Source organism: Halictus rubicundus, chromosome 16 (assembly GCF_050948215.1).
Source record: "Halictus rubicundus isolate RS-2024b chromosome 16, iyHalRubi1_principal, whole genome shotgun sequence".
Classification (NCBI taxonomy): Eukaryota; Metazoa; Arthropoda; class Insecta; order Hymenoptera; family Halictidae; genus Halictus; species Halictus rubicundus.
Genome location: NC_135164.1, coordinates 8,392,551 through 8,406,654, shown reverse-complemented (window position 1 = coordinate 8,406,654; position 14,104 = coordinate 8,392,551). Strand labels below are relative to the sequence as shown.

At 41.2% G+C, this 14,104-nt stretch overlaps 1 protein-coding gene across 4 annotated transcripts in view; it reads left to right on the top strand.

The window, feature by feature from the left end:
• Window positions 1-14,104, top strand: part of Smash (smallish) — a 196,766-nt gene that overhangs the window by 144,306 nt on the left and 38,356 nt on the right. The gene's annotated exons all lie outside the window — the stretch shown is intronic.

Sequence of the window (14,104 nt, the reverse complement as noted above, 5' to 3'; positions counted from 1 at the left end):
AAAATATTAAACGTAAAATAAAAATGTTTAACATCTGCTAACATTTCGTCCAGTTGGATTTTGAGAAGAAGAGATTTTACCTGTATATGTTATTAAACAATCTTTTCGTCTTCAGCGTGACAAAGCGACAGAGAGAGAGGGTAAATTTGATTTGCGCGTTCGCAACTACGTTCCAGCGAATCGATAACCTAACAGAATGTACCGAAAGTGAACGATTAAGTGAATTATTCTTGCAGAAGAGAATTTGTAGTGGACTGGCAGGGGGTCCCGTTCGAAAAATTCTGGAGTCTTGACACGCACGAGAACCACCTAGCGTGATGAAACGAAATGACCAAGAGATTCCAGCGCACATCCAACTGGCAAGAACTGCTTTTGCAAAAACACTTTTACCTTCTAACAAGTCGTGCGCGCGTGCACCTATACACGCACGATAAACACAAAATAAGGCATATAATGCGCGCGTAATACACCGCGTCATTGCGGTTTTCAAATTGATTTCACCGGATGGTATTAGATCGCTTCTCATTATCGTTCTTTCACCTTATACAGGGAGCACGGTTCCCTACGATCATTCTCAACGATGTACCGTGACAAAACGGTACTGTTTCTGTTTATTTTCGAATTCGTTTCATAGGTTCGACTTTTTGCCACCGTCCACCGATTTTGAACCTCGTACTATCGTACTGGGAAAATTGAAAAGAAAAGTTGGATGTCGGCTGTGACAATATTTTGAGTCATCGGCGTTAGGTTACGTTACGTCGCAACTTATTATTCTGAGTATCGTCGTTTCCGTACTAGTTTACAACAAAAATTTCATTATCCAGTGGTTTTTCCTAGCGAATTGTTAGATTATATTGGGCTTTTCTTTTTTGGTGAAAATGAAAGACGATTTTCTTATAATGTGTAAATATTTAATTATATATCCTCCATTCTGGTGCAATGCCAAAGTACCCAATTACCCAATTACCCAATTTTGTCTTTGTCAGCTTCAACTGGCTTTCCAGAACGCGGTGCATCTTCAACATCAAAATTGCCGGAACGAAATTTCGTAAACCTTTTTCTCTCGCTTGAACAGCATTTTTACCGTTTCGATAGCAAAAGAAAAAACGTAAAAAATGCTGCTTTCGACATTCCATGTTTGATGGGGCACCGAACGAAAACTGTTGCGCAGAATCAAACAAACTTTTTCAAATGCGACTAAGGTTTCGTCTAAGAGTCAGTCACGAGAACGGCGCAACTGACTCTTAACGAGAATTCACAGTATTATCTACAATGTAAAATTCCGAAAATGTCCTAAGCACGTGCTCTTGTTTTCCCCATTGGTTAATCTGAATTTGAGTTGCATCGCGGAGAAAGTGAACCCGCGTTCCCGACGATTATCGGCCGATGCACGGAGCGATTCTCACGGCTGCGACGGGAATAAATCATGGCGGCGGAAAAGGCACGCACGCTGGCATAAGCGAAGGACGCGCGGGGAGGGTTGGAGAACCACGCATAAGAGCAAGGAGGCGTTCAGCGTCCTCCGAGCTCCCTCCGCGTCGCGACGGCGGCTAGGACACCGGGAGATCGCAGTTTCGAGATGCCCCACTTTCTAGCGATGCAATTAACGTAGCCCACCGCGCCGATAACTGCATTATACGGGAGAGTGCACCTACGGGGCTTCTCCCGTCTGGTTTCACGATTGCATACGCTGATAGGCTGACGCCTCACGGCCGTTTGTTCGGGCCTCTATGTAGACCGTGCACTCTACTCGTCCCGATGGATCTAGGAAATAGAATCGTTTGCGTTCGATAAGTATGAAAATACAGAGACCGCTTAGCGATTGCATTCTTTTGCGTCCCGTTAATAGCTGCATTTACTCACTGGGTTGGCCAACTCTTTCACGCCCCATAAATTCTAATGAAATATTATTTACCTGTGTTGTCACCAAAATTCGTTGCCAACGATAGACAATCGATGGGTCAATTTTGTCACCCGTACAGGTTAATTTGTTAACACTAAACCTACCAAGCGCGAAACATATAAAAGTCTTATAGAAGGGAGAAGATTGAATTTACTTAAGCTTTATAAATTATAGCTAAATAAAGAATTTCAGTAATTTCCCGTTTTCATAATTTAATTTTAATTTGTGAAATAGAAAACTGGTCATTTTGACCGTGGTAGGTTTAGTGTTGATAAGGATACTACTGATTTGATCAGTGCAACGGTAAGACGAATATTGCACTTAAACATTGGTTCATTTACTACGGACGCAATGCATAAGAAGTTAAGACGATTGTACTCTCACTCACTGAGTCCGTCTCCAGCTGGTTTTACAATATTTGAGAAATATAGAAATATTCTGAAAGGAGTGGCAGTGTATTCGAAGAATTTGGTTAGGGGAACGTCGATTTCTACTATAAAGTGATAATTGACCGAGCCTCTCGTTTGGAAAGTGCATACAACCTAATGGAAAATACTTTGCATAAGTAAACAAATAGTAGGGAAGCATTAGATAAAATAGCTTTTCAAATTCGCGTAGGGTACACCGTAGTGTGCGGAGACACTAACCAAAACGATAAGAAGAAACTAACGAATCATTCGGGATGCTGTTATCCTGCCTTGCACTGGACGAGTTGGGCGTTTTTTAATACCACAATGCAAAATATTACTGAGCGTTGCCCATTTGCTGCCTCATTAAGCAGATACCTAGCTCAGCAGATCGTCTCCGAGTAGACGTTCCTTATTCTTAACATTTCTTTCGGTTCAAGCTGAACGCAGAAAACCATTGGCCGATTTACATTGCTGAAACCATTGAACTAGATTACATATCGTTGCCTTCAAAGTACCATATCTGTCTCGAAACTATCAGCGATAGGCTCGGTGTGTTCGAAATAAAATTGCGCAATTTTCACTCGCTACACAACTAAAAAATCCACTATATAATTCCTTCAAAAATTAAACAAATTATGCTACAAGTGGAAATGCAACAACACTTGTAAACTTCTTCGCAAGTTGGGCGGAAACAGTGACAATCAACCAGGACTGTTTTCGCCCAATCAACGATGGCCGAAAAACTACCCCTCACAGAATTTTCAGCAATATCGGTGTGTCCAGATTTGATATATTTTTTGGCATAGTTTCATTAAAAAAAAAGTTTAACGATATTTCCAAAATAACTGGATACGGGATATCATTAAAATTTGTCCGGTTGCGTTCAAATTTTGCACGCACCATTTTTTTACAATTTCTGGGGGTAAGAGGCCAGTCGAAAATAAGGACTATCATAATGAACAATCCTGTGGACTCGACAGGATAGCGCATTTCCAAGAATCGATCGCACAGAGACGCGAGTAAGAAGCTTGCGAATACTCGATTGGCTGGTTGAAGTGAATCAGAGCCGCATATGGGTCGAGTTGGCTCGTTTGATTCGACAGAATGCACCCTTGATGCAGTGGAACCGTTTAGAGTCAGCACGACGCGACTCGCTGGGTGGTTAATAGTCGGCGTTCCGTGGCGTGCGCGATTAGCGCTAAATTATATTCACGAGCGTGCGTGGGCGGTGCGGAATAAAGTCGATCACTCGAGCCGAGAAGACTTCCGCGATGATCTTTCCGCGAGGGTGTGACGGCCCAGCCCCGTGACGCTCTCTTATCGATGATTTCCATCGTCTTTTTCTCCTTCTCTCTCTCTCTCTCTCTCTCTCTCTCTCGCGTTCGGCAGAGATCACGCAAACACTTGAACGGCGCAAGCAAGTCGATAAATTACAATGCTTGACGCAACGCGTGGATGAACGCCTTAACGTAATAGTTAAACCGAAGACTATTGATGGATCGACGAATTTATTACGCTTTCCGAACTTATTTCACGGAACACAGTCGACGGGAATTCTTCCTGGTTGCTTTGTTTCTAACGAAGTGGAAAGTAGATTTATTGGCACTTGGATCGATGGAAAAGTTTAGCTTTAACACTTCAGCTTTTATGAGTGTCAGTCTCTAGAGTGTCAGTCTCTAGAGTGTCACTTTTTGGGCTCTTTCGGTATTTCTTTCAGAGAAATCGGAACACTATTTTGAGTTGATTTTACGCACACGTATTCGCTATTTTATGGAGTACAAGATAGATTCTTTTAAAGTCAAAATCCGTGAGGTTATATAGAAGATGCACTTGCTTGAATAGAAAGACTTTTGACAAGAGATTGTATTGCTGACCGACGTGTTTCACGACTGACAAGATTTTACGTAGACGAATTGCATTTTCATTAATAAGGACGTGGCTATAGGATACAAATAAATAAAATGTCTCGTTATTTAAAAAAATGAAAACTTAGCAACTGATTGTATACATGATTTTTTAAAAGAACTGTAGGCTCTAAATATGACGTACAAAGTGTACAACGAAACTGTAAGTGAAGCAGTTTTTTAAAGGGACAAGAATAAATCTAATGATAATTTCTGAAATCCTGTGGACATTGATTTTATACTAATCATTTTGTTTCTGTTTCAGGTGAGTACTGAAATTCCACATACACAAACAAATGAGTACCCGAAGCTCACAACCCCATTACGTGCTGTTTTCAAACGTGTAAGTAACTGGCGTAAAAAGAATTGAACTCATCAAGTTAATAACAGAAGTTTTGAAGGAATGTACAACAAATAGTGAAAAGAAATGAACTAACATAAAGAAAGAACCTCTCGTACTTCAAGACTATCTTTTCATATCCCAAATGGTCTGGGCCCATGTGTCTAATAATTCAAAAATTCTTAAAAATCACTCGTTTTCTTCAACATTGAAACAACTAAAATAATTTTGGCAACAAAAATAAAAACGGGTTTCCCCACTGTGCGTCGGGGTACAAGGTCGTTCGAATAAACGCGATTCTACTGTAGTTTGAAGGGGATACCATCGACTTGGAAAAAATTGAAAAACCGAACGTTGTTGACGTGATTGTACGAACGTTTCGAACAAATAAGCACACACCTAAGTACTTGAATTGTATCAAAAATGAATTTCCCGTAGAAGTCCCGCGATAAACACGGCCCGTAAATTAGGCGATCGCGGTGCACGCAGCCGCGCGACGTGTCTAAAAACGGCACTCGATTCGCAAAAAAGTCTGACTTAACCGAAGTAGATAGTCGCGTCGCGTCGTGTCGCGTCGTGTCGCGTCGCGGGGAAAGATACGCTCGAACGGATGCGTGGATCATCCGAGAGGGGACTTTCAGCATGATCTAACAAGGCGAAGAAGAAGAAGAAGCGGAGGAGAGCCGACGTAAAGTCTCTCTCCTCTCTTCCGAGGGAAGAGGGCATCGCCCTGACCGTGACCTAGCCACCGCTCCTCGGGCTAACGTGCACACACGCACGCACCCGGCCATACACAACAAACACACACACACACGCGCGCGACCAAGTACAAAGGCTACGAAGGTCCACCGACAATAAATATCGCCTCTTCGTGGCTCCCTTAACAATTGTTTATACGTCGGGGAGGTCTCTTTGAACGGTCACAGGCTTTCGAAAACAGTGACCATAACTTTCATAACCAAAAAGAAGAGATGTCATGGACTGAAATCGTGTTGGTTACAAATAGGGATTATAAGTATCCAAAAAATTTTCTCTTGTTGGTAAATGTTATCGTGCAGAGAAATTCATTTCGATCACTCATTAGAGTTATCGGTGAGCTAAACATCTTGAAGTGCGCGGCAGCCATTTTCCAGTCGAAGAAAACGAAAAAGTGGCATTGACTTTGGTAACTGAACTACATATCTGAAAACTGAAAACGTTCCAACTTCGTCGATTGTTTCGGTTTTTACGAAGTTAATCTATGAAAAACGATTTCTGGAAATGTTCAAGCGACCAGGCGCTCCTCAATTGGCGGTAAATGGAGATCTATGAGATTTCAAACGGTCGAGTGCAAACGTATCGAATCCCTAATAGACATTTACGTATTGATTTGACCCACAACTTGGTGCAGATGTTCGCGAAGTTGGCATCTGATTGCTATTGTTGGCGAGCATGGTTAACTTCCGCAGGACAGCTTCGCATCTTCATTGAAAGCTAGTCTTAGAGAATATTTGGTGTGAAAGTTTAACGGTGAAGATAATAGCGTTTCAATAATTACGATTCTTTTTTTGTTTCTTCTATCGTGTATGTCTCTTCGCGTTTCGCGTTGTGCAGATTTGAAAGTGGCGTGAATAAAAGTTGCGCCATTGAATATTTATTACGAGCCGAACGAAGACGGTGCGGATACTTTCTAACAATTTACAAGCCTCGGTTCACGGTTTTGTTGACAATAGTACGAGCTGTTTCATGCTCATTGCTGAATCCGCGCAAGCATGAGTGTAGAATCCGTATACAATCGCGCGAATCGTGACGGGGGAAACGTGTCTATAGTCGCATTCTCGTCGAAACTTATTATTCATGTGTGTTGACTTCGTCGTTTGTATAGTTGTGAACACAACGAAACAAAGTTCTGACACTTATGCTGTTTCCCCAACGAAAACATCCCTTACGTTATTGCTGTTGTCAATCAACGGAATATTGGTTAATAAATAAATCACGATTCGTTTCTTCATTGGAATAGTTTTAAAAATCTATCTTTGCAATTTAATATTTCTATCGAGAAAAGTAAGTGTAAAGCAAGCGAAATATGCAAATCGTACACTCTTTTAATACAAGTCATAAGTAGACTGGGAATTTTCGTGTAAAATAAAAATCTACTTCTCTTTTTAATAATTTTAATAACTCGAAAATAGGAGAACAGTATTTAAAAATTTTTTGGGGTCACTGTTTGGAGTTTGATCTCACCATATATTTAAAACCTGTAGTCCGGATTAAACGGATTGCAGATTACGTTTATGGTAGTTGTCTTCACTTCCTTTCTGCAATAGTAAATATCCTTTGAAAGGAAGATTCTCTTATTCTGATTATTAGCGAATAATCTCTAAACCTCGATTTACAAAGATTTACGGTCTGGTCGCAAAGTTAGAGTCGTACGCTCGGACATAGCCCATTCGATTTATAAAAGAAACCTTAATCTCTGACAAGAAACAAGAAATCGTAACAAGAAATATGAATCTGAACTGCTAGCGGTGCATGGGTACGCGATCCGAGAATTTAATCGGCATAAATCTGCCGGCACAATTAAATTGATCCAGGCTGGTATAACCGGGCTCGTTCATGCGAACATTTTCCGCGGACATATTTCTGGACGGATCGCTTCATTAATTCAGCGGACCATTAATTCCTTCGAGTTTCTGGATACGCCACGACCACCGGTATTCTTTTCTCTCCGTCGAAGACACGAGCGCGTGATATTTTACTCCAGTGCGATCATGTTCTGATTTCGCAGCGTTATCCTCTCTTTGTCTTTCTTTCTCTCGGTGCTCGCGTGCGCGCCCGTTGAATTGTAGCGCACGAAATAGCGCGGCGCATGAAGAGAGCCAATTGAAACATATCGGGAACGTGTGCGAGAATTTATCGTACGTATATCTTTTCATTAAGCCCGGCATTCGATGAACCTGAGCGCCAAGGTGCGTAACCTTGGGGCCGGAGACAACTCGCGCGAACCATTTTGTTGCGGCTTTACCCTCGCCACTAGGCTGCCATAGCAATTCCAGCTGCAAGATCACTTTCGTGGTAACCAGGTGGAAATATTAATTTAGAGAGAGAGAACCCTTTTTATCTCGAAATAAGAAAATTGCTGTCCCCTCCTCTTCATCCGAAATACGACGAATTTCCAGTCATTTCGTTTTCAAGGAATTGTTTAAACGAATCGGCGACTTCAAAATTTCTAAGCTAATAAAATGGTGGAAGAATGAAGTCATTCGAAAGTTCGTGCATCTTCTAAAATTCTGTCTTAACTCGCCCGAAAATAGGACTAGTAGGAGAATTTATTGGAATGTAGCATAGACGGTAAAATTTCGTTTATGTGTGCACGATTTTGTTGGTAAGTGGAGGTGCAGAAATGAATGATACGAAATTCCAGTACGTTATAAGAGAATGTTGCCGGGTAATTTCAGTTGGTATCATAGGTCAGTAACTTTGGAGGGTGGCTTTTAGCAATTTAGTTCTCCGAAAGAAAGTGTGGAACGATGCGAGTTGCATTTCTGTGCAGTGCTTGCACGCAGCCGGAGTAATTCACACTCGCGGGCGTGCACGTTGCGCACGCATGAAACGGTAGAAAAGAATCGAGTAATAAACGCCCGGTACAAATCGGCGTCATAACTATTAATACGTGTACGATATACCGTATCTCGAGGTCGAATCGGTTGTAACTATTCACTTTCGCCCCGGGTTGTCTCGATTATTTGATTCCACCATTTCCAGTCGCCTAATCAACCATTCGCGTCTCCCCTCCCCCTACTGATATCAACTTTCCCCTTTGCGCTCTTCAATTACTACACTTTATGCAAAATAACCATTTTCTGCATCGATTACAACGTGTTGGAAATGAACAAAAATTTCCTTTTATCTTTCCACTGCTTGTTATCTATTCGATTTTGTCATAAACGCAAAACTTCGCGTACAAATATTTTTGATCTTGGCTGTCTGAATACGTTTTACACTTTACGTCAGCTCCGTTTCATTTTACAATGATCGAAAGCGTCGTGCCTCCGACTCGAGTAAAAAAAGCATCGAACAAAATTGGTTTAGCTGGACAGTAAATCCGTGTTCAATTAAGTCGTACATGAAACTTCGAGCGACATTTATCGTGATGGTAATAATAATCCAACCGGGTCAAATAAAACGGTTCGACGTGAAAGGCTGTAAAGCGGATTGCGAAATGGAAATTAATTCTCCCGTAATATTTCGTATGATTTAACGGTCGAGCCGGCTTCTGGAACTTAAATTTGACAAGGGCGTGTGCTAGACCAACGGCCCCGATCACCATAAAACACTGTGATATAGATTAATAAAGGAACCACTTGAGCTCGTGAATCGTGCTAGCATAAAGTCGCCGTTTTATGCACCATAAAATGTTACGGCACTTCTTCGCGAGCCGCATTTGCACTCATGTGGTGCGAGAAGATAAAAAGTAAAAAGGCGAACACGCATGTGCGAGATTTACTCTCGAACGTGGACCGAGTTGTACGAAAATGTCTGAACGCGAACCGCATCCATTTCTGTAAATTAATGGAAAATTACAACTGTAAACTTGTATCCTTTGAAAACGAAGATATTGGAAGTACTGTGTTAAGTATATTCAATGGTTTAGGTACAGTATGTACAAATATGTATTACATAAAAATTGCATGTGAGCGATATAATGGAAGATCTTTATACAAAATGAAGACTTTCTACGTTAATTACGGGGAAATAGAAAGGAAATATAAAGGCCTTACTTTTTTTGGCAATGGGTTAAAAATTGACTTTGAAATATTAGAATATTCTCAAATCTTATTAATCTTCTTACTATCCTAAATTACACGTGCCCAGTTTTATTGTAAAGGCATAAAATTCTTAGTCTAATCACAATTTCCACTAGTGGGGAATGATATCGTGTTTAAGAATTTCTTAAATTTTGTACATTCATTTAAAAACACTTGAAGTATCTCCAGGAATTTTTATCTGAAATGTTGATCGCTATTTTTCCACGAAAAAGTAGCAATTCTTTCGAAAGTTATACCGATTCTGCTAACCACTTTAAAACTTCAATATGTATGAGTTACCTTCGAATTTAGAATAAATGAAAAATAGCAAAAATAAGGAAAGATCGGTATCTGACAATGGAAATTGTGACTTTTCTTTCCAAGATATGCGACAAAGTATTCGAGAGGCGTCCTTGTTCAAATCCAGCACGCTAATTGACATGTTCATTTTATATTTTGCACGGACAGTCGCTAATCGAAGTTACTTACGGGACAAGCTAAGAGAGCCACGTTCTCGAATCAGCAAGCACTGCTTCCAATTTGCAACGGAATCATGGTTAACGACGATACCGTTGGACGTTCGAAGGTCTTCCAGGCGAAGACACAAATCAGGCTTGCAGTTTGGTGAGATACAGCTGGCGAGCCCAACGGCCAAGACACAAAGACGGCGTTCCAATATTAGGGGAACGATGGCTGGATGGAAACTTAGAAGGGAATAAATCTGGGGGAGAAAGACGAAGAGTGGCGTCGTTAGAGCCCGCTCATAAGACCTCGGAGATACGAGGCTGTTTTGGCGAATCGGCGGATTTATCGCGCCGGTTTTCGCACGCTTTTTCAGACCGCGGCTGCAATTGCCTCGATATTTTCAGAACTCGAACGCCGTCTGCGACCTCGTCTTCGACCGTCTGCGAACCCTAACTGCTGATTTTTCTGCAGCTCGATCGTCCTTGCGCGAAACCCGCCGTCAAGGAACGTTGAACGTCTCAGTTCATCTGGTTTGTTCATTCGATTGGTGGAAAAATAGTAGGGACTTTTGTCCTTGAACTTTCGTAGTGCTACAGGGTGGGAAGCTCTCAATATTTTTCAACGGAACGACGTACATAGATGAAGAATAGTTTGAATAAAATATTGTCTATTTTTCTATTCGAAGAAGGGACTGTCATTGACCAAGAGAAAAGGAAGAAAGTTCTTGAAGGACCTAATGGAATTGTTGTTGCGCTCTTGGCGTTGTCTACGAATCCCTGGCTTATGGTCTCTCGCTTCCTCTTCGCGAACGTTCCTCCTGATTCGCAGCGTATCTTAATGCACGGTACGTGTGCAATATGGCGGCTTGCGGCCCGTATATCGAGGGTTCATAGCGGGGCCCACGAGGTCACGACCCAATCGCCAGAAATTCCTTTATCTTCATTCCTGCGTTTTTATTACACCCTCGCCGCCTTCTCTGTACGTCGCCCGTTCGATGAACCTTAATTGCAACCCACGAGGGGTCTTTGTTGCGTCGGGATCCTCTACCGAAACGATCACGAGCTTCGCTACAGGCGTGAACGATCCTACTACAATGTGTTAGCTCGGCGTCGGCAATTTTTTAGAGCAGTTATACCCGATGTAAAGACGGCCCATTATTCGATCCAGCTGAACAATGCTCCATCGAAATTCTCCTCACCGTTGTTCGATTATCAACAATTGATTCTATCCGTTGAAAGGTTCGACGAAACAATTTCTGTCGATCGATCGGTTTCATGATAACTTTCATATTCTTTTGTCGAAATGTCGATCCCTCTGTCGGTATACAATGATTTCTCTATATATGTCGTCGAGGCTTGGACAATAAACGTCGCGGAATTATCCCCACTATAACGAAGCTCTAGAGGCCTCGGGCGCCGAGGAGTGTAAACATAACGCGGCTCCAGTATGTCTCCTGGAGGATATATGACGCTGAAAGACTAGCGTTGTTGACATATATCGAGAATTCACTGTATTGGGTGGCTAAGCAAATTCCTGATTCCTCGTAATTTCTTGTTGAACTTTTATTGTTCTAAACAGAGTTCTCCAATCCAACGAATCCAAAGTGAGAAGACTGAATCCATCGTAAACTGTCCAATTTCCTGTGGCGTATCGAGCGGGGGCACGGTAAATGTGACCGTGCCCCGGAAGGCTTCAAATTATGGTTGTTCTTCCTGCTACTTTCATCCCGGTTTAGATTTTCTCTTAGGCACAGGAGGTTTCCGCGATCGGCAATTTCCTGGGGCGAAACCGCCGTAATGTTTCAATCCGGTCCGATTGAACTTGAAGAGCGAGCCGGCAACGAGATTTTGCGAGCCGTTGCATTTGTAATCTGTTATCGGCCGATCCGATCTCTGCCGAGGAGGGATGATCGCCGATTCATAATGCAAAAGGGTTCCCACAGGAATTAATCGCATAGCCGGCTACAGGTATCGAGATTGTTGCGATTAGGAACGCGGAACGATACCGAACCACGAGATTGAGAGACGGCGGAACGATAACTCGACTACCGTTAAAACAACGAGCGGGTTACGTTGCTTCGCCGTACGCGCGGAATACTGTTACTTTTACGCAATCCCGCGAATTAACCCTCGGGACCAGGGACCAAAATTAACAGAGTTATTCTAAAATTTTCTACGATACAAATCATTAATAGAAAGTTGATTATTATCGAAATTCAAGATAATCTACACCAAATATAAAGAAACCAATTCGAAGAACAAAATGATTTTTATACTTTTTGGTTACAAACAACAGCCTTACCAGCCTTATTAGTATCCTAAAAATTGGAACATCCTCGATAACTGTTATCGATGTAGAAAAACTGTTTCGATCACTCATAACAGTTATCGATGAGGGAAGTTCATTTCGATCACTCATAACAGTTATCAATCAGAGAAGTTCGTTTCTATCACTCATAACAGTTATCAATCAGAGAAATGCATTTCGATCACTCATGACAGTTATCAATGAGAGAAGTTCACTTCGATCACTCATAACAGTTATCAATCAGAGAAATGCATTTCGATCACTCATGACAGTTATCAATGAGAGAAGTTCACTTCGATCACTCATAACAGTTATCAATCAGAGAAATGCATTTCGATCACTCATGACAGTTATCAATGAGAGAAGTTCACTTCGAACACTCATAGCACTTATCGATGAGAGAAGTTCGTTTCGATCACTCGTAACAGTTATCAATGATCGAAGTTCATTTCGATCGCTCATAACAGTTATCGACGATCGAACTGCTTTTCGCTTGTTCATAATAATTATTGATGAGAAAATTCTTTTCAGTTCCCTGTTTAATTACTGAGTTGTTCACTCTTTTTCGGATGGAGCAAGCCAGTGAAATTCATTGGGAACAACACAAGATCTGAAAAAAAATTTTTCAAAATTCTTTCAACTGGGAAAATCAGAAATATAGACTCCCGTATTTATAAAAACTAGCGTGCATAATTCACGCAGTGCCCACAAGTCGTGATCTTAATCTTCTTACTGTTTGCTGTTGCGCCAAAGCCGAGATTTTTACTGTTGTAAAAAACGAATTAACAAGCTAGCTTATATCTTTTCATAATACTGGCTAATGTATTGGTTTAACGTACAAGCAACTCGAATTTTTGCTAATTATCTTTGAAACGGACCTTGTAAAATAGTGTTTAATACTTCTCAGAGAAGACTTCGTTAATTGGCAATACTGAAGCAACTCTAATATACTCGTAACATTTTCATCAATTTAGTAGTTATTTAAGGCTCTTCATCAATCATCTATTTTAATCTAATTGATCGGCTCGAAGCTCAAATAATACGAAAAACGAGCTCTAGTTCAGTTTGCGATAGAAAATTAGTTGAAATTAATTTGGAGGAATAATGTTCTTTTTCATATAGAATTACTCGCAGTTTGATCGTAATGCATCTTTATTTGCCGATTACCTATTGCTTAATTCATCTTCCCGCTAACCAATTACCGTTATTTAAGAATTTGCAATTTTAACGGACGCACGAACGTGAAACGAAACTTCCGTCATCGTGAAGGTGCCGCAATACGATCAGAATCGCGTGTAACGTTTCTCCACGCGCAAAACGTTGCAGGATTATTCGTTGTAGCAATTCGACGCGTAACATCCTCTTGATAGTTTTTACGTTTCTTTCATTAATTGCGTTCAATGACTGTGGCACGACACGCACGCTTCGTTATTTCGCCAGGAGATCCACTTATTCGTTAACGAGCGCGTAATGTTTCCCGTGTGTACACCGTTAGAAATCTAATCGTACTAATTACTTCAGCGTAAACCCGTAAACGGCGGAACACACGATTTTCCTCAACAAACTCCGCGACAAATTATTCAAAATAATTCGCACGAAATATATATTTTCCATCTCTACATTTCAATTCCCGGGCGTCTTGGGAGAAACGAGATTCGTCCAGATTTAATTAGCATTATTTGAATGAAAATACAAATAAAAATAATAAAAATACTCCCTTTCTCGCGTTTAAATTCTGGATCGTTTTACAAAACAGAAAATACAAGGATAGACTCCGCCGACGATATAACAAATATGAAGCCCAGCTTCGTTTATGCTTTCTATACTATACTATGCTTTCGCATACTCCGTGCCGGCAGATTATCCGCAATCCAATAACAAGAGATTTTTCAGCTCGGTGTAATTACATTAATTGCGTAACGTTGCGGTGAAAAAGCAGCCATCTCGTGAAGAATCTCGACGGAGCATGGATCCTATATTGATCTACG